A 21714-nucleotide genomic window follows, 5' to 3' on the forward strand; every position below is an offset into this window, starting at 1 on the left:
CCATGTCTGTCCCTCCTCCCTCCCTCCCTCTGTCCGTCCCCTCTAATGGGTTTAGCAGACCTAGTAGGGCACGCCATAGCTACCCGTGAGCCAAGCTAAACAGGACCAAAAGTCACGAAGTTCCACGTAAAAAACGGCCACTCTACACCGCCTCTATCTCAGCCATGTTTCTTGTGCTTTGATGGAACAGCGCCGGATTGCATTCAGCTAGTTCCTCAGCGGTTGAGAGGTCTGGCATTGGCTGTAGATAGTTGGCAGAACCTGCAACTGCTTCTGTGTCACCCAGAACAAACATTGGCAAGGTCCTGAGATTGACAATAAAGTCAGACAGGGGGGGAAGAATAAAGGGAAAGGCTGTCAAAGTGAAATACACAAGTTAAAATTAGAAATACAGTATGCCTCTCATAAAAGACGGACACTGGATTACCTCACCTTCTCATATTCAAAATGCAAAAATTGGATTTATGGAGGAATTTTCTGCTTTTCCTCACTTTTTTTGTTAAGATACTAGATTGTTGTAGTTTTGGTGCCATTTAAAAACATAAAATGTTCTCAACAAGTGTACAATTACAGAGTGGCTAGAGCAACATTAGCTGTTTACATGACTGAGAATAAAAGGTTAGGCCAGGGTATGGTGAAACAGACTGCAGCGGTATAATGTTTGTGAGAAGAGGGAGGGATGGTTGAGAGTCTGGTGGGGGGGTAGAGGATGGAGGAATGCCTTGCATCTCAGTTTTCATGTCGTTTGGGTTGTGTGTGTGTGTTTAGGGGGACGACAACTATGACCCCGTCTCCCCTTGCGTCGCCTTTCCCCGGATCTCTGGATATAGACGTCCCGTTTCCGACCCCAGCTGTCACTAGCACTGTGAGCAGAAATGTGTGCGTGTTTAAGTCCCCTTTTATTCACACATATATCTACGTTTTCCTCACTTCCACTTTTTCCTCCGCTCCAGACTACATCCAGACTACACTAAAGATGGATATCAGTTTCAATTTATTTCTATAGCTGACTATCAAATCAATCGTAGCACCACCGGCCCCTCAGACAGCCAGACGTCCACTGTCTGGACAGTTACACACACACTGAAATATACATGCACATGCTGCACCGAAGCACAATCAATATTAATACCACTATGTGCCGAGAGAGTTCATGACTGAGCCGTACAATTGGGTTACCTCACCCAGGGGATGCCTGCGGCCGTAAAAGCTCTCACAACCTGTGAAACACAACCTACGTATCTGGTTTGTGGAGACTGGTAGAATCTAAGTGGGCAAGTTTGAATTAATTATGACGAAGTGAGGACCAGTTCCTTGGTTACTCTCAGCTGTAGCTTAAGGCCCTTATACACCAAGCCGACGGTCAGCCGTCGGACAGTTTGGGGCCGTCGGTGAGCGTCCTTTTTTTCGGTGTGTCCAACACCGTCGGCTCTAGTCTGCCCGTGTTGGAGGTTTTTCGGCCAATTCAGCATGTTGAATCGGCGGCGGAGCTCGTCGGTGAGAGTAATCACTCTGATTGGTGGTTGAGCTTAAACGAATCAGTGCACGAGAAGAGAAACAAAAGTGAGGAAAGCAAGACAATGAGTAAAGTCAAGAGGAAAAACACAGAAGGCTCTTCTCATTTTTCATCTTCATCTCATCTGATCATTCCAATATACTGATATTTCCACAAAGACATGGCCATCTGGAATGAAGCTAAGTGGTGAGTGATAGTGGTGTGAAAATGGTCTGCAAACGCTGCTTTGTTTCATGTACGTATCATAACAACGGCTTGTATATCCGCCGTCCTCGGTCTTCTAGTTTCCCCTTTTCTGACTACCGCTACCTGCTGGTGTGGTAGTCATCTCACGCAGGCACAGAACGTCCGTGCTAACTGGCCGTCGGCTGTAGTCTTTGTGGTGTGGTCGGGTGCAACTTGTCGGCCAAAACAAAGCTGATGTGATGTGAGGCAACACAACAGGCGGCCTTCATCGCTAGTTCTCTGATGTCGGGTTGGTGTATCCCCTGCTGTAGTGATCAGAGTGAAAACTAATCCAGCCACAAATACAAACTGTATAAGAGAACGTGAAAGAGAAGTCGGTAAAACTGATATTTAGGTTCAGATTTTACCCAGTTGATCTACTGTATCATCACAAGTCAGATACAAATCTGATTATTACTGTATCTTTTAATTTCTCCCTTTAATTTTTCTTATCTAATTCAGTAGTGATTACAATCTTTAGTACCGAGGAACCACACTGTAACATTTTTCCCAGTTTACCTCAACTCTGTGAAAGCCTTTGTTTTTAATTCCGTCCGTGAAATGTTGCTCTGGAGTTTTATTTTATTACTTATTTCCTACATAAATGTCGATGTCAGTGACATCAGTGAGGCTGCAGAAGGTAGGTGGGGGGGGGGACCACGTCATCGCCGAGACTAGTCAGTTCACAGTGAGAGCGAGACTCTGTGCCAAGAGCCTACTGAGAGTTTGAGGCTCAAGTCCACACTTTGTTTTCATATTGCAACTTCTATTCTGAAGAGTAAAATAGAAAAGAATAAACTAGAAGACACAAGTCTTATCCTCTGATTAAGGAAACGAATGTTTGCATGTGAACATTTTTTGTTCCAATCCAAAGTTATTTTGAGTTAGTTAGATATTTTTTCATGGTTTGGCTCCGTGCTCTCATTTGGATGTGAAACGATGCGATGAAAATGAGGTTAAAGTGCTGACTTGTTGTTTAAGTTTGTTTTATTCTCAGCCATAAAACAACAGCCGTGGTTGAACATCATGTGTCCTCAAGTTTGGGTCACTGCTATTTAAGACATAACATAATTTTTGGTATGTTGCATCCCATCTTAAGCTGCAAGAAGAACATCAACAGGTTCAACTGCTCTTCGCAGCCATTGTGCATCTTAATTTATCTAAGTATTGACCTATAATTGACTATTTTATTCTTTAGTGTAGCACTATTACGGCTTGACTTCACTATGACTGGTTGAAGTTATCTAATCAGTCTGTTGCTGCAACAAAACTTTAAGATAGGCGTGTTACACTTATATCTTTGCATCTCTCCACTAACATTCTTACTCAACTCCATGGGGATATTAGTGGGGGGGAAAATAACCGCATAAGACTCTGAAACTCTGCTGCAGCAGCGTGACAACTCAAAGCTGGTGTGATGACTCAGATTTGTTTATTTACCCACACAGAGGATGTCAAGCTGGAATACAGTCGCACACACTTACAAACTGCACCGGGTCCCCTGTGACAAAACGTCCTAGATTTCACTGCCCGACAGCCAAGAAGGAGAAAGAGAACGGCACAGTCGGAGATGGAAGGAGCAGAGGAAGAAGTGGAACTAGATGCAGGAGAAAAGTTTGATTCTGAATGAGGTTTCCTTAAAAAAAACATTGCCACGGTGACAGTGGCAGAAACATGAAGGAGTTAACTGTAGTCTGAGTGAGTGCTGAATCACACACACACACACACATGCATGCAGCCTCACACGCACCCACATAAATAATGTACCCTCTGGACCGTCAGCGGAGCCATGGAGCAAGTGAAAACACAGCCGGAGGTGATTCACTAACCCCTCAACCTTCAAGGCCACACCGCCAAGTGAATGTGCAGTGAGTCTGGTTTCTCTGATGAATGTGTGTGTGTGTGACCATTCGTTTTTTAAGAGGAAAATGGAGAAAGTGGGTGGAAATTCAAAAGGATATGAGGACAAGAACGAGTGAGATAATAATACAAAACAAAGAAGGTCGGCAGAATCAAAAAAGATTAGCGTGGCGAGATATCCCTGAAGGTGAAGCAGCAGCTGCCATCTTCCATCACACATCGCCCCTCCCCATCAGAGCATGTTTAATATCCCACAAGGGCAAGTTGTCGAGCCGAACCAAGTCCGTGACTCTCTGTCAAACATCGTTACCTCATTGGTGAAACTGAGATAAATACCCTTATAGTAGCTGTAACAAATTGTTTTTCTATTCAGGATTTGCATTTTGAGTTCTACCTGAGAGGAGAACACCAATACAATCAAAACACTGACTGGAAGTAATTAAAGGAAATCAGGAAAGATTCAATGTGTAAGACTTTAAATGCACAAATACTTAAGGTACAGTGTGTAGGATTTGGCGGCATCTAGTGGTGTGGTTGCAGATTGCAACCACCTGAGTACCCCTCCGCTCACTCCTCCCGTTCCAAGACTGCGATAACGTGAGCTGCCGAGTGCAAAACCGTGGTTGAGAGGCCATCCTTACCATAATAACACTACTTTCCCACAGTTTTGCACTCTGCGGCTCACGTTACCGCAGTTTCACAAGCATGTCAGAGAATTACGGTGGCCTTCAGTTAACGTAAAAATGCAAAAGTCTCTCTCTAGAGCGAGTGTTTGGTTTGTACGTTCTGGGCTACTGTAGAAACATGGCAAAGCAACATGGCAGACTCCGTGAAAAGGACCCGCTCCCTATGTAGATGTGAAGGGCTCATTCTAAGCTAACGAAAACATGATTCTTAGTTTCAGGTGATTATTATTACACTAATGAAAACGTAGTTGTTAATATTAAATTCTATTTTTGCTAATAGATCCTCCAATATACAGTTACACACTGTTTCTTTAATGGCTTCATTGGATTGCACAATGTGCTACAAACCTCTAGTATGCATCACACAGACACACACACACACACAGTGTATTATTAGTAAGTATTAGTAGAGTATAATTGGACAGTATGCATGTATGAGTATGTTCTGTGGTGTACAGTGTATGCATGAGAATCATTACTTTCGTATTCATTAACGTGATGTAAATGCAATGCAAATACTCATTACATACTCATTTAAATTTTCAATTTACCCCAAAAGGTTTCTGTGCAGGATTGTGTAGTAGTGATAGTACCCATGCACACTTGCTACACAGACAGTGTATTAAATTACTCTAATTCCCTGTAGGGTTATCCTAACCTTAAATGCCTGACCCCAACCTTTGACCCAACCTTAACCCAGTCATAATTCAAAACCTTAAGCTGGGGACACAAGCCGACATCAAAGAACTAGCGGCGACGAAGGCCGCCTGTTTTGTTGCCTCAAGTCGCCTTTGTCTCGGCTAAAAAGTTGCACTCAAACAACACCGCAAAGACTACAGCCGACAGCCAACTACCACGTACGTTCTGCGCCTGCGTGAGATGAAATAACTCCTCACACCAGCAGGCGTCGGTAGTCTGTATTTGTCATTCAAAAAGGGAAACCAGAAGACAGAGGACTGCGGATATACAAGCTGTTGTTATGATACTTGGATGAAACAAAGCAGCGTCTGCCGACCATGTTCAAACCACTCTCACTCACAACTTAGCTTCATTCCAGATGGCCATGTCGTTGTGAAAATATCCATGTATTGGAATTATGAAAAATGAAAAGAGCCTTCTGTGTTTTTTCTTCTTGACTTTACGCGTTTGCTTGCTTTCTTCACATCCATTTCTCTTCTCCTGCACTGATTCGCTTAAGCTGAACAGCCAATCAGAGTGATTTCTCTCCGCAAAAACTAGGCTGACACCGACGGCCCCAAACTGTCAGACGGCCAACCTTCAGCTTAGTGCGTCAGGGCCTTAAAACTCTAAAATGAATGTTTAACTTTGTGGGGACTGCTATGGGGACATATGTGTGTCCCTACATGTGGCAATATGATCAAACTTCAGTCCCCACAATGTGATGAATACATTAACATTACACACATACACTGTATTGTATTAGAATCATTCGTTAATGAGCAAACAGAGGAAAAGTCAAAAGACAAAACACTCAGCTGATAGCCAAAACATGATCAGGAGAAGGGAAACCAAAGATCCCTCTTGTAATTTAAACACACACACTCGTACACACAGGAAAGCACACACTTTAATCTTTTTCCACTTTCCACCCAATGGAATAATCAGCAAACAGCAAACCAGGGAGAAAGGCGTATCAGGTCATGTTATTGTATCAGAAAACACATAAACATTAATCAAAGTGATAAAATGTTTTGTTGAAGAGTTTGCCAGCTGACAAAGTGAAAAAAATAGGGTGAAAAGAGATCAGTATCTTTTTAAGATAAATGCTGCAGACTTAATTTCACTGGGAGAGTTGTTCTTTGGTTGACATATCTGGAAAACTATCAAAATCATCTCTAGCTCAGAATATGGGACAGTGACTTAGCTTATTAGTTATTAAATTCTCCATCAACTCTCGGGTTAGTGGCGCGCCGACAGCTGTTCTTCAAGAGAATGCCTTTGTATCATGTTACTCCATTATATTTCTTGTGGTAAGCCGGGGAATTAAGTCTGTCTGTCTTTGTTTTGCTCCGCACAGTCAAACAGACATCAATATTTCATCAGTTAATAATGATGCAATGAAATCATGATAAAAAGACAGAGATGTGAAGGATGGGTTTGAGGTTCCGGATGAAAAATTAACTTCAGCACTGATCTATTCTCTGACAGAAATATCAATGTCAAATAACACAGAATAACATTTTTGATCTTCCTAAAGGCCACTGCTTTCAATCTCTAATGAAACAAAAACTTTCCTCAAGCCAACTTTTTTCTTTCCCGCCCTCCTTTTGTCTCACACCACCCACACACATCCAGTCTCTGAATCTCTTAACTTGCATAACACGTCGCGCTACCTGAGCGGCGGTGCACTACATGCAGCTCTCAGCTCGGTGCGGGTGTTTGAAGTTACCAGAAGCTCAGATCATCTCGCTTACTTCATTAAAAACACATGAGACTCTACTACGCAGACGGGCTCTCTTCTTCCTCTCTCTGTTCCGGCCTCAGAGCTTAGACACCTCTCATCCATCATGCACCCAGATGGGCAACAGTTACCACTCTTCATTCATCTCCGCTCAGAGCCATTCCCACGTTTATCTTTTCATGTGACTAATGAAATTAATACATCACTTCATTCAGAAACATGTGTGCGTATATATACTGCATGCACATTCCGGCACCAGCCGTCTCCTCAATGGGGAAGAATCGATAAAGAGATCCGAGCAGAAGCGTCTCTGCTGGAATCTGATAGAACACGCTAGGATGCTGAAACAGCAATTAATCGATTGTGGATAGACAGCAACAATTAAGTCATTTATCAAGCAAAAATGCCAAACACCTGCTGGTTTTTTACATTTTATAGACTAAACAGTTAATGTATTAGTCAATAAAATAATTGAGAGATTAACTGCTGATGGAAATAGCCATTAGTTGCACCCCAAATGAGATACCTCCATCAACAACACAGGTCAACGTATTCTCATACAACGGTTCGTATGATATCTTACAAAAAATGATTCCTCCTTTTTTGTTCGTTTTCCTACGAATGTTCAGCAACACGTGTCAATTTATGCTTGTTGCATGCATACAGTCTTTTCAAAATGTATTTTATTCATTTAACCTTTATACAAATCTCTTTTCCAAGCGTGTCCTGGCCAAGATAGGCAGCAGCACAGTTACACGGTTGCAGACATAAGATAAACATAAATTAAAATAAAGACAAAGAGCAAATTACAGAATCATAAGGTAGCGAAAAAACATTCCACAGCATTCAAAACATCTACAGCCTGGTATGTTTCCTTCCAAGATTTTAGAAGCACTTTAAAGACATTCAGTGAGACCAGCTCTTGAAGATTCAAGTCATTTTGAAACTGATTCCAAGAAGAGGAAGCAGCATTCTTGAATGTCCCTTTTCCCAGTTCAGTACAGACTTTGGGGACAGCTAATAGGATTAAGTCCTGGGAGCGAAGACGGTAACTTTCCGTACTTTTTTGAAGAATGTAGATCTGTAGGTAAGATGGAAGCAGACCAAGAATAGTCTTATAAATAAGAATACGCCAGTGGTTCAGTCTACGGGTGGACAAGGCAGACGATCCCACCCCGAGCATACAAAGAGCAACGGTGCGTAAGGGCTTTAAAATTCATAATAATTCTCAGTGCTCCATGGTAGCAAGAAAGCTACTTAGTTAGGCTTAGGAAAAGATCGTGGTTTGGTTTAAAATAACTCCAGAACTTAAGTAGATAACTTGCGTGACACATAAATCAATGTTGACTTCTGGTTTCAAAGAATTATATTTATGTTTCCTGGTTCACGATTACGTTAATTACACAAAATTTGATTTTGTGGGATATATACACCAATTACAGTGCATTACTTTTAGGGTAGGTATTGCCAGGAGACCAGCCTTGCACAGATATATCCAAAGGCCACACACTTGCTCGCGTGCGTACATGCAAGCACAGAAGCAAACTCACTTCTTCCATCCATCTAAAACAACGAGAAACCCAGAGCTCCAATGATCTAGCCACACTTTGGCACTGGGGAGCCAGTGTCACTGGTCCAACCCACGGCGGAGAAGCACAGGATGGGGAAACTCGAGCTTTTAGAGGACTTCCATCTGCAGCTTCCTCCAGGAATATAACAATCCATTTCCAACAGTCATTATCCCAGATCCGAATCTAAAGGCTTGGTCTGGCTACGCCGGCCTGTTTGGATCATCGTCTTTTGTCAAATTTGAAGATTATACTGTAGCGAGACGTTTGAAACTTGGTATTTTTGAAGGCCAGTGGAGTCCAAAAGCGGTCTCCTCATAGCCTTGCAGACAGCACCTACTGACTGCACTGTAAAGATTTTTTTTTAAATTTAGCCTGTGTCTGTAGTCTTTCCCATCCAGCTGACCTGATCATTACACTAACAGGATCCCTACTGCCCGAGAGACCATGAATAACGGCGGTTACTTCAATACTGGGCTTCAGAACAAACAAAAAAAGGAATTGCACCATCTGAAAACTCCAGCCTAGTCAATCACTCTGCGTCTGACAGCAGAGTCCAGTCATTTCCTTTGATTGGTTGAGGCCGTCATACAATAATATCTTCTCCAGAGCAGCAGATAGATGGGTCTTCATACTGTAAGTAGGAAGGTAAGATCTGTATTTCCCCGGGGGGAAAGACTACAGCACACTGTCAGAAAAAAAAACTCAGGCCGAGCTAAAAGATGAGGTATGACTCAGGATGATTACGTTATCAGGCCACGGTGTGATTCATTTTGCCAGAGTTCATTTAATATAAACACGTTTCTACTATCACACATTGCAAAGTATGAACCTCATAATTCAAACATTATCTCCCAAAGTTGCAGCAGCAAGGATGAAAAATGAAACAAGCAAGGATGATAACTGCTGACAAACTTATTTTTTAAGGGTGGCAAGCCAAAATAAAATGCTGAAATTACAAACTGACGCTTTAATCGACATACTTATAGAAGAAATTCCACCAGTGCATCGATACACTTAAAGGAAAGGTCACTGAAACCAACCGGATAAATTTTAATGTGATTTGGGGAACTGATTTTCCTGCATGTAAGCACACACGCAGCTCCAATTTTACAATGGTGTAATTAAATTTCACGATTATAATCACAGCAAGATGGTAGACTTGGTGATTGTAGCTGCCATGGCAACCAAGAGGGCCCTGAAGGGTAAAGTGTAATGAAATGTGGAGCAATCAGCAAAGAGGATTCCTTATCAATGGGAATCTTATTTTCTGACTCTACTACTAAAGCTATTAATAACTGCCTGGCCCTCCTGTGGATGGATGATGCAAAAGAGACTGGGCTTCCCAGGAAAACCGAAGCTACTCCATCACGCAATGCTGCAGCTTAACACTGGTTATAGTTCACATGCTGTCTAATAAACATAAATTACATGAAATCCCTTCAACATTGAGCCTTTGGTTTTTGTTTTGTCTAAAGACGGTGGTCTGAGAGGTAAATAAAGACACCAACACAAACCCCAGGCATCAGCAGTGAGTGAAAGACGGAGGGTAAATAATTCCACAAGCTACTTGTGGAACCAAGAAAACAATCTTTAGTTGTTTGGTTGGCTGTCATCTGCTACCCATTCAACACTGTGGTAACTGCATGTTGTATTTCTATACTTGTGAGGACAAATGGTTATTTTGCTTCTCCTTGTTTTTAAGCTGCTAATTTAGCTTTTTAAAGCACTTGGTGTTGAGAGTTAGGATTGGGTTTGGGTACAGGGAATATAATCGAGTGAGGTAAAGTTGTGGAGGAATGCATGTTGTGTGTGTGCTAAGCTTGTATGTGTGTGTGAGAGAGAGAGGGAGTTTCTGAGTCACTTTCCGATATTTGTACTCAGGCGATGATTTCCCATACACAAGAAACAAAACCCAGGGAAAAACAATTCTGGGATACAATTAGACAGATTTTTGTTTGAGCTGCAACATTTGGGTGGGAAGATGCTTTCTGTTTTTTTCCCCCCTCTCTCTCTCTCTTTCTCTGTTGGCAGCACTCCATGATTCAAGTTGATGAGCTGAAGCAGATATGACACAAAATCCTTCACTCTCTACAGCTTTCACTGCAATATTGTACGCATGGTGTCTTAATGAACAATTCAGACATTCAGGGTTATGGGATAAAATCGTGCACATCGTGAAACTTGACTGAAAAAGATGACATTTTCTTCTTATGTGGGTTTTGTGGGGGACACAAAGAGGACAACGGTGTATACAGTACAAGCAGGATTTCAGTGTCAATGTGGGTGGCGAATGCGCAATTTGATTACACTGTATATCTCCAGAGTTTAGAGTAAACTCTTACGATTACTCAAGATTTGCAGAAGAATTAGGCCTCAACTTGGACATTCCCTGAAGTAATACCATTAGAGTAAACAAAAAAGACCCTGGGTGGTGTCTTTCAGAGGCCTGTAGCAGGTTTTCAGTGTTAGAGCTAGAAGGTACAGATATCATATGAAACTAGAAAACCAACCATGTCAGCAAGGAGGTTAAATAACACTTCAAAGTGGGTTAAACTTTGGTGAGGAAAAATTAGCATGGCCATTTTCAAAGGGGTCACTTGACCTCTGACATCAAGATATGTGAGTGAAGATGGGTTCTATGGGTACCCACGAGTCTCCCCTTTACAGACATGCCCACTTTATGATAATCCCATGCAGTTCGGGGCAAAAACTATGCTCAACATCTAATCACCAAAAAAATGCAGTTCTTGCAGAAATCTCAAAATGTCAAAAAATTTTGATACCAAATCCCAGCATGGCTTTTTCTATGGTGATCCTCAAGGTCTTGGTGTCTTAATGTGGTATTTTGGAGTGATTATTGATCATTTTTATCAATTCTTGAGTGGTAAAAAATGGTTAAATTTAGCACAAAATCTGTGTAACAAAAATTGCTGCAACAATTCATGAGACATAAGTGAGCATGGAGATGTCCAACATATACTTCTATCATAATGTCCTTAGCCCTTGTACACATTTACAATTTATTTCAATCAATCAATTAATTAATTAATATTAATTTCTGATTTAGTGCTGATCTGCATCGCAAACTAATCTTCAGGTTCCCAGCTTCCAGATAATATACACCACTTATATGTGACATCTATTTGTTGACCTGTACCCCCCTAAAAAAGACAAAAAAGGGTCTATTGTGGGTCTCAGAGGGTTAACAATATTCACCTGCATGCCAGCATGATTCAGATGTAGCATTTTCACAATACAAGCAGAAGAATCCGATGCAGAAACCAAGCCAAGTTAGATGCCAAATTGCTGCCAACATGCACCACAGATAATCTGATACACAATGAAGGGAATGGGGGTTGGATGGTATACTATTGAGTCACCTCCCCCCAACAAATAGTAATATAGAGTCTTTCAGCAGATGCTGTTGTCTAAGGAGTGCATGTATTTTGAGCACAGCCCTGATGAGAATCCCCTGACCCTGGTAGAGTCAGTATCATGCTCATCCATTCAGCACAGAACAACATGAAGTGCAAGGTAAACAGCTGACTGTTTACTTTGTTGATAAGCTCCATAAAAAGACTTGACACTGAACTGAATGAATAGACCTCTCTGCCTTGACACGCTTGTTGTAGACAGTGTTAGGTAGACAGGGAGGAATGGGAGAAATGTGAATTATCAGAGCACATCTTGATAATTAAATTAGGATGAATAAAAACATATTTCACAGGGATGTTCAGGGGTCAAGTTGGACACCTCAGCTGCCACCCCAAGATCACATTAAATGGTGGAATTCCTCTTTTCATAACTGTATCCTCTAAAAATATACATGACTTTAAGATATAACCACAATTGTAACGTAACCAAAGCTCCTGTATATGAGCTCCTCTAAGCAGCTGATGTGAGTAATTATAAGTTGTTTGTACAAACATAAGCTCTACTCGGTTGCAGCCGCACCAACAAGATATCCATATGGTTCCTGTTAGAAAATGTCTTGCTGCACGCCTCATCACTCCGCAAGAAACCAAAACTCTTACTGGTTTGTATGAAGACCAGAGGCTCGAGGCTGAGGCCAGTACGCTGCAGAGCTGGAGCACATGAGACCATGTAAGTGGATAGTGTAATAATGCAAAGATCCGTATCCCTCCTTACAGCAGAAAACCAGGAGCTCTGGATGCCAGCGGACACCAGATATGACTGGAATAACTATTGTGGTTAGGTACTTAAATATGCCCCTGGGTTCCCATTTTTAGCTTTTGGCCATGTAAACATATATAGACAGAAGTGGCTGCTATAAATACACTTCATGTTGTGTCAGAATGTATTCGCTGGATATTAAAACTACCTAAAATCCTCTTGGACTTCTTATTTTTGTAATGTATTATACGGTCTTTATTGTCTTCTGAGATAGTCCCTCTGCGATTTTTTGGTTCTGTTTTCATAATCATACAGAAAAGTGGAAGCGTATCATCAGCAGAGCAGGCCTTGCTGTAGCTAATAGGATAGAGCTGGGACGATACACCTATCTCCCGATTCGATACTATCAAGATACTTGGGTATGTATTGCAATTTTTAAGTATTGCGATTCTACAGGTATTGCGATTCGATATTACGATTTATTACGACTTTTGTTGACTTTTTTAACACTAGACCATGGGAAAATGTTGAATCTTACACTTCTAGAGACTTTTACTTTGGAAAATATCTAAATTAATACGTTAAAATGTTTGATTTTCATGTCCTGAAGTCAAATATATCAGTCATTGCCAGGCATGGATGGTAAATGGTAAATGGACTTGCATTTATATAGCGCTTTTCTAGTCTTCCGACCACTCAAAGCGCTTTACACTACATGTCAGCATTCACCCATACATTCATACACTGATGGCAGAGGCTACCATGCAAAGTGCCAACTTTGCCTATCAGGATCTAATCTAAATGCTCATTCACACACCAATGGCTATGCCTTCGGGAGCAATTTGGGGTTAAGTGTCTTGCTCAAGGACACATTGACATGTGAGCCAGGGATCGAACCACCAACCTTCCGATTGGTGGACGACCTGCTCTACCCTCTGAGGCACTATTCATTCATTTTTTTCCAGTAACTAAAAAATCAAAGAATAAAGAGGTTTCCCTCACAAATTAGCATTTTTTTTTCTTTTTAATTTATAAGGGACATGTAATGTTTTATACTTCTGGTGAAAACAATCCAATCAATCTTATTTCCATATATGTATTTTGTATAAACAGTTCCCTTTGTTAACACCTTATTTTGAAAACCGGACGTAGTCACACGTGTCCGTCGCTAGCTCTTACGGTCAGCTATACGTTCTCTTTATACATCCATGGTCAGCTCCATCTGGTCAGTTTGAATGCATTTAACATAAATGTCAGTATATGGTTGCTCTACAGTTGTAGCGTCGGACAATTTGACCACAGAGATGAGAGTGTCGGCCGGCTTGACCGCACGTTACCGCAATACGATAACGTTTCCTGTCCATGACAGAGTTGGCATGCAGCTTTAGCCGTGATGTCTAGCTTTGCTTTTCCTGGCAATGTGTGAAACCCAAAGTGTTTCCATACTTTATGTGTGGATGCAGGTCATATCCACGCGGACCCTCCGCCGTTTTCTACTTTCTCGTTGCTGCTGGCTGCAGTTTGTTTTGGTTGACGGATACAAAACGAATATGACGTCACAGACTACAACAATAAAAGCGGCAACTTCCTTTTACCTCTGCATAGACTCAAATGAAGCAAATATATAGATTCTGACATTCCAAAATTGATTTCAAAATCGTAAAAAAAATAAACACATGAATCGATTTTGCCTTGCTCAAAGGTGCACAACAGTTACTTCAAATTCTCTCCACTAGTCTTCTCACAGTCAACCCCTACATATCAGTTGGCCTCCCCAGGAAATAGTCCAAAGTATGCTGGCCCACTTTCTGCGCTTTTCATGGTGTTTCCCCCTTAAGTGGTTCTGTCCTCCCTCCAAAACAAAGTGTATTTCCTCTAAATTGAAAATCCTGAGGAGGAAACCACTGACTTTACTTTCATCAAATAGATATAAGAAGCCTATATATATACTGGCCTAACACCTCCCTTTCATGTTTAGCATATATTTTTTTAAAAGGGGCTCCACTCTTTTTTTCTTTTTCCAACCTGGCTAGTTTAGCTGGTTTGGCTGTGGATGTGGGATCAATAATCAATATGAGGCTAGATGCTGCATCACCACCATCCATTGAGCTTGTATAATAGCTTACTATTGTAGATGGTCTCCCCACATCTCAGACCAGCTAACGTTACCAGCTCATGCATGCAAGGTGCAGATGCAGGGTGCACCCTCCTCCTATATGGAGAAGCAGAAGAGCTCTACCTTTATTATCCCTTATACTGATCAGTGAACACACAGAGGATGAGAATAAAAGGAGATGTCACTTACATTCATCGGACCCAGTCTGCAGCAGCTTCTGGATGTGCGCTCTGGATGGATATCCCCTCCAAAACCTGATTAGTATGCAAACGGGTTTCCAATTCCCCCCTCAGCTAGACACAATCCACCAGGACAAAATGTTGAATGGAGCCGTGCTGGCCAGCTGGACTGGGCTTCTTTTTTTTTTTTCTTTTTACATATTATCCACAAAAATGACAGTCCACAGATCTCTTTATTCCGGTGGACCGGTAGGTTGGTTTTACTCCTCCAGTGAAGGGTCTTTTTTGCGTCCCCAGTGTGTCAGGTGAGCGCGTTTTGGATCAGCTGCTAAAGCTCCACGGTGTCTTCAGCTGTCTGCAGGAGAAGAAAGAAAGGAGTCCGTCTGTGGCCCTGCAGTGCTCCGCTCTCTCTCTCTCTTTACGTTGATCTGAAGCGTTTCTCTCCTCTTTTCCTCTCTCTCAGCATCCAGTCACTCAGACACGGTGTGTGTGTGTGTGTGCTGAGACACAGAGCCGCTTCAGGGCACCGTGCACCTCACCGACTGAAAGCCGACTCCTCCGCCACAAGGCCCAGCCCCCCTACTCCACTCCTCCTCCTCCTCCTCCTCCCTTCACCGACTTGGGTTGCTAATTTATTCGGGTATAGCTACACAAAAGGGGGGGAGAGAGAGGGGAGGCTGTAGTGGGATACAGTGGGGAGTGAGAGGAGAGGAGAGGAGGTTTGGAGAGCAGACTTTGCTGCCCCCCAGCTCCGCTCAGTGGAAGTAACATATAGTCTTTGAGACAAAGGAGCTCCATCAAAAGAGGAGTTTAGCTCTCAGCATGGCACACATATGGAAATGGAAAGTAGTCATTAACAGCATCCTTTTTCTATTTCCTTCTTCTTGGGGATTTAATATTATGATATGATTGAGAAGAACTCCACACACATTTACAAACCTCTCCAAAAAGTCAACAAGTGAACAATTAAAAGTGCTCAATACAGAATTCAGACCATAACTATCGCCATGAAAATGGCTGAGCCAGCCCAGCAGCTAATGGTTTTGGCAGCTAACGGTGCTAGCAGTTAACAGTGGTAGCAGCTAACGGTGCTAACAGCTAACGGTGCTAACCAGCTAACGGTGGTAGCAGCTAACGGAGCTAACAGCTAACAGTGCTAGCAACTAACGGTGCTAACAGTGCAAACCAGCTAACGGTTCCAGCAGCCAACGGTGGTAGCAACTAATGGTGCTAACAGCTAACGGTGCTAGCAGCTAATGGAGCTAACAGTGCTAGCAACTAACGGTGCTAACAGTGCAAACCAGCTAACGGTTCCAGCAGCTAACGGTGGTAGCAGCTAACGGTGGTAGCAGCTAACAGTGCTAGCAGCTAATGGTTTTGGCAGCTAACGGTGCTAACAGCTAAAGGTGCTAACCAGCTAACGGTGCTAGCAGCCCCACCAGTGCAGACAACAGCAGCTACGCTGTGGGTCGGGACGCCGTTACCACAGTTAACCACAATATCAGAGCAGCTCAACAGAGAGACTCACATGCACTAAAAGGGCAGCCAGCCCGGCTATGTAAACAAAGCACAGAGACACTCCGATTACGACACAGTGACTTTATTCTCTTGCTCCGCTCAGGTTGCAATTGTTTGCTGCTATAATAATGCTCTGAATGTATAAAATCTTGAAGGAATTTTTTAATTTTTATCTCTTGATTTTATCTTTAATATTTACTGAAGAATCATCAGAATAATACCCTAATGGTGGCCTATATTTTGGATTATTTTCAAATTTAAGTGGTAGGCTAGCTATTAAAAGCAAAGCATAATGTAAATTCATAATCATGTAAAAATGAATAACGTTTTTTCAAAAAAAGTTTGTCAACTGCACATTTTACACATGCCTATATAATTATTTTTTTCATATGGGATTTAATACTGTGATATATTGCCATATTTTAATTAAATACAGACACATTAGAGTAATTTAAAGTAGCCTTATTATTGAAGTTGGATTCAAGCTATTCAATTTTAATAAGGTTTTAGCTATGTGGATGATATAATCTGAGAGAGGAAGCAGCATAGCAGGCTGGGCTGGGGCTCAGACACACACACATACACACACATACACACACACCCTTTGGACTGCTAGCATCAGCAAGATGGGAGTCATTTATCACCCCAGATTTTAGGTCAAGCCTCCACCTGCATCGCTGAAGCAGAGCAAGGGAAGCGGTGTGTGGAGGAGGGAGTGATGGTGTGGAGGTGGGAGGTGGGAGATGTGAACATGAGGAGGGGTCTGTGTGGGTGTTGGAGGCGGTGTCCAAGGACAGCAATCAATCCATCCCCTCTTGCTTTGGGAGAGCACATGCCTGATGTGTGTGTATGTTGCAGTCAGTGGAGGGAATTGGTGCATTTACGCTTACACCAGTAAGTGTCTACATTTACCCACATTGACCATGACATGATGACCAAACAGCATGGATTCAGGCTCATTTAACTCTGCAGGAGACCCAATTTACATTAAAGACCGTTTGGTTAGTGGTGAATGCAGAAAGCAATGATCTATGAAAGACAAACAAACATAATGTCCCTGTTTCCTCATATTGTGACAGTGGTCACATGGGGATTGAACTATCAGTCATGGCAGTATTAGTGTCATGTGGTACCTCTTAAAATGAACAAAATATAAAATCAAATCCAGGAGGAGCAATAAGCAATTGGGAGTGGTTTAAAGTGCAGATACACATACGGTTTTCCTAAAATTAAAAATAATAATTACTTTATTTTTATAGAACCTTAAAAACTACCGTTACAAAGTACTTCACAAACGAGGACAAATAAAAGAAAGCAGGAGAAAAATCAAATACAAAATCACAGTCAACACACACCAATAACATATACATTAAAACAGATAAAAGTAAATATAAAATAATGGATAAAACACACATGAAATAAGTAATAGATAGAATAGTTACTGTAAGAAAAAGCAAAATGATCAAAATTAGTCATGAGAGATGATTTAAAAGAGGGTAGTGAGTTTTCTAGTCTTAGTTCCTCAGGTAAGTTATTCGAAAGGGTTGGAGCCCTGACAGCAAACGCCCTGTCACCCTTGATCTTCAGTCTTGACAGGGAAATAACTAACACAGCCTTATCAGAGGACCTCAGACTATACGAGCTGGTGAGTAATGATATAGAGGCTCAGCCAGCTCAGTGCCATACCATGCAGGGCCTTTTAAAAGTGAAGATTAAAATGTTTAAATCAATTCTAAAACAGGCAGACAGAGAGGGGGAAGCTAAAATATGGGAGATATGATCATGCTTTCGTGATTTGGTTATAATAATAAAAGTTAATAAAAGATCTCATTCTAAAGACCTCATAGATCTCATTCTCAAGTAGAAAAAAACATGACTAAGCTAGCCTTTTAAGATGGAACTCGAAACTGAGTTTGTGATTTAAAATAACACCAAGGTTCTTGACAGTTGGTACAACATGTTGAGATGGAGTACCAAGAGCAGGCAGAACATGGCCATAAGTGTGCTCAGGGCCTATAATAAGGATTTCCGTTTTGTAGGAGTTAAGCTGAAGAAATGTTTCCCCCAATCCTTGACTGCAGCTACAGCAGGCAATTATGCTGGGCAGATAACTTAGCTAATTCAGATTGTTTGCAGGACAAGTACAGCGGAGTGTCATCTGCGTAACAATGAAATTAAATATCATGCTGTTTGATAACATGGCCCAAAGGGTGTGAATAGGGGGGAAATAAAAGTGGTCCTATGGAGCCCTGCGGCACCCCATACATTGATGATGGTTGAGAGGAGGTAAAGCCGTCAACAGACACAACAAATTTTCTGTTAAAGTATGAAGAGAATCACTGTAGGAGTCCCTGAGATACCAAACCATGTTCTCAATATTTCAATAATAATTCATAATACAATTAGATGGGTCAACACGCAGTAACTAATAACATCTAATGCTCTTCCTGATTCTTTTTGAAGCCAGTACTCCACTAGAGTTGAAATCCCTTTTATTACTGAGTACAAAATATGCTTGGCTTTGTCATACATTGGGCGACTGTGGAGTCATTGACAGTGACAATCAAAGTAGTACTATTATGTTAAGTTTCTTTGTGCACTTTGTTTTGACATCTCCACTGTTAAACAATCTACTGTCGGTACAATTTCATCCTCTCGGCTATTTAAAAGCTGTAAATACGCTATTATCAATGTTTTTCTTTGAATTTTTTGAGCTGTTAAATATCAGTAAAGTATTTGACATCCTTAACAAGCCAGCAGCACAAGCCTCAACAACATCTAATTCATTATATTCCTGGTCTTTGTTGTTATCATAGCAAGTTTAGCTTTATTTGTTTAGGATGATGGCATGTGTTAGATAAGATTACCAGTGGATACAACGTGTAATCCAACTCCTATTCTCACCCTTTGGTTCTCACCTCCTGACTGAACCCCAGGCCACAGATACGCTTTCATTGTTAAGAAAACATACCAAAGGGTTAACATGAAAGATGCAGTTTATAGTGGAGATAGAAAATGATCCACCAGTTGAGGACTGTACTGCACATGTCTTTAGAAATATTTGCTGCCTGGTTGGCTGGAAATACTGGACAGCTTAAAAGCCCTGATTAGTTTGGCAATAGTAAGTGCTTTTTTTTTAAAGACGTGTTGATCAATTCGAAAATGAACACACCGGCTATTTTTGCTTAATCTCTCATATATTTCTCACCAGAATAAATAAATAAATACACCTTTTCCTGGTGAAACAAGCCCCCAGATTCACTTCAGAGCTAAATACTCCTCTGTCCTTCTAGATTCTGCATTTGTCCTCGTGTGTTTGCGTGTGTGCAACTGTGCCGTTTATGTGTGTGTGTGTGTGAGTGAATTTATTCGGCATCGAACTTGTTGTGTGAACACTTGCCACAGAGTTGCAATTACACAGCTTTAACCAATAGCAGATGGCTGAGGAGTGACACTTTTGGTGGGGCTCCCCACGACGGAGGAGACCAGCGCAAGATTTATACTGTTGCCGCACACATTCATATATGTATCTCTGCCTCTTTGTCGAATACAAACACACGCGTGCTCACATACACTCACATGTACACAAACAGACATATATCATGAACATGGAGGATTTATTTGGCTCCTGTGTCTATCCTGTTTGTCAGTTCCTCCCTCTGACCTCAAAATCCACAGCCCGAGCAATATTAACCCCGATCCACATTTCAAACCTTTAGCACACCTCCCAGATTTATAGTCTGTCAAGTCTTAGATAAGCCTTGTGTCTATTCCAACCCCATGCATTCATAACGGAACTGATTAAACCAGAGCTGTAAATTCTCCCTTTTAGAAATGACTTAATCTGGCCTTTCGAGCATCATCTGATATTCTATACAGATTTTAATTATCTCGGACCTACAGCATGGTCACCATGAACACAACATAAAAATAAGTGTGACATGGTGGTTAGCTCACAACTAGAAGCTGTGAGGTCAGTTGGAAATGCATCGTTAGGAGCTAATGGAGGGGCCTGTCTATATTGGCTGTGTGATTGGACTTGTTGGCTGGGTCTATGCCTCTCGCTCCTATGCAAACACACACAGTTGACCGCAGGACTGTGATGTGAATCAAAGCAACAAATTAGCCAAATTGGCATGTTTGCATGTGCAGTGGACTGAAACTAATTTTTAGATTTCATCACTTAAAAAAAAAAAAGCTGGTGAAAAATGTAACATAAGACATACTCTTCCTCTCTGCAAGATCTTCTGGAAAATGTGTCTGAAATAATCCCTTGACTGGCAAGCAACATAATATCCTAGCTCTGTGTATCCTGGCAGCTCCATCCCTGAAAGAGCTTAATATGTCTCTTTCCACCATGTCTTATTTCATTCAACTGTTATCACTTCATCTCTCTGGATTCAGTCCTTTTCCTCACACACAAGTCCATATCTACACATACATTAACTTTCTTATTTTTGTCACTTGACTCTGTCTCTTTCTCCCTCGACCGTTACACACGACCCTGTGTCCATGCAGGTGTCTGTCCCGGCTATCTGATCCACCTTTCCTGTGCGGCAGGATGGGATGAGGTCACAGCTCCACTCTGTGACTCGGTGCCAAGAGAGGAAGAGAGCGGAGGCTTATGATCAGACCTTCCTTTCCCATGGCCAAAATATCACTGTCTGGCCTTCATGAGGGTTTCATTCAAAAATAGTTCTGTAACTCTTGTGAGCATATAAAACTTGTTATTCACAGTTCAATGTTTTAAAGTATAAGTCTGGCAATATTCTATATTTTCTTCTTATTGTCAACAAATCCTATGAAAATTAACAATTAATTGAATTTGCTAATAAGTGTTGCCTATGCAGCCAAAGCCCATGTTCGCTCCAGATACTTTAAACGAGACGCGTTCCGAATAAGTTTATATTACTCATTCATCTGTGTAAAGACAGTTCATAGAAAATATAAAGCAACTCATGACTAAAAGTTTAATTGGTTAACACTTTAAATCACACCTCTATCTATGTCTACGTAATTTCAATACAGCCATACAATACAAGTATACACGGTTATTTTGTGGTTAGAGAAAAATACAACCAAAGAGGGTATGGAAATGCAAACATACAGCCGTTTTTAAACTCCTCATACGTGTGAAATGGGGTTGGGGCCTTTTTTGTATCATAGACCTCCAAAAACTATTAAAACATGTAAATGAGCAATACCTTTGCACTGGGTAACATTTAATACAATGAATATGGGCACTGTAATCCATTTGGAATCAGTTCCACATATACTGTCCTGCTGCTGAAAATATATATAATATAATACACAAATATGTATCACTATGCATTTGAAAATAGTCCCCAACTAATACGCTATTTATTCCAGTTTGAGTAAAGTTTGCTATAAACTACAGTGCTTTGCTGTTTTAGGAAATTACTAACCCTTTTAAAAGGTGAACAGTACTTTATGAGGGTAGAAAAGTCATAAAGTATTGAGAGATGG

At 41.4% G+C, this 21714-nt stretch overlaps 1 protein-coding gene across 1 annotated transcript in view; it reads right to left on the bottom strand.

Annotated features, from left to right (window-relative positions):
* Nucleotides 1–15279, bottom strand: part of dchs1b (dachsous cadherin-related 1b) — a 100814-nt gene extending 85535 nt beyond the window's left edge. The window contains exon 1 of the mRNA XM_074610123.1: nucleotides 14720–15279. The gene's annotated coding sequence lies outside the window, so the exon portion shown is untranslated. The remainder of the gene's footprint in view (nucleotides 1–14719) is intronic.
* Between the last annotated feature and the right edge of the window lie 6435 nt (nucleotides 15280–21714).

Source organism: Sebastes fasciatus, chromosome 16, assembly GCF_043250625.1.
Source record: "Sebastes fasciatus isolate fSebFas1 chromosome 16, fSebFas1.pri, whole genome shotgun sequence".
Classification (NCBI taxonomy): domain Eukaryota; kingdom Metazoa; phylum Chordata; class Actinopteri; order Perciformes; family Sebastidae; genus Sebastes; species Sebastes fasciatus.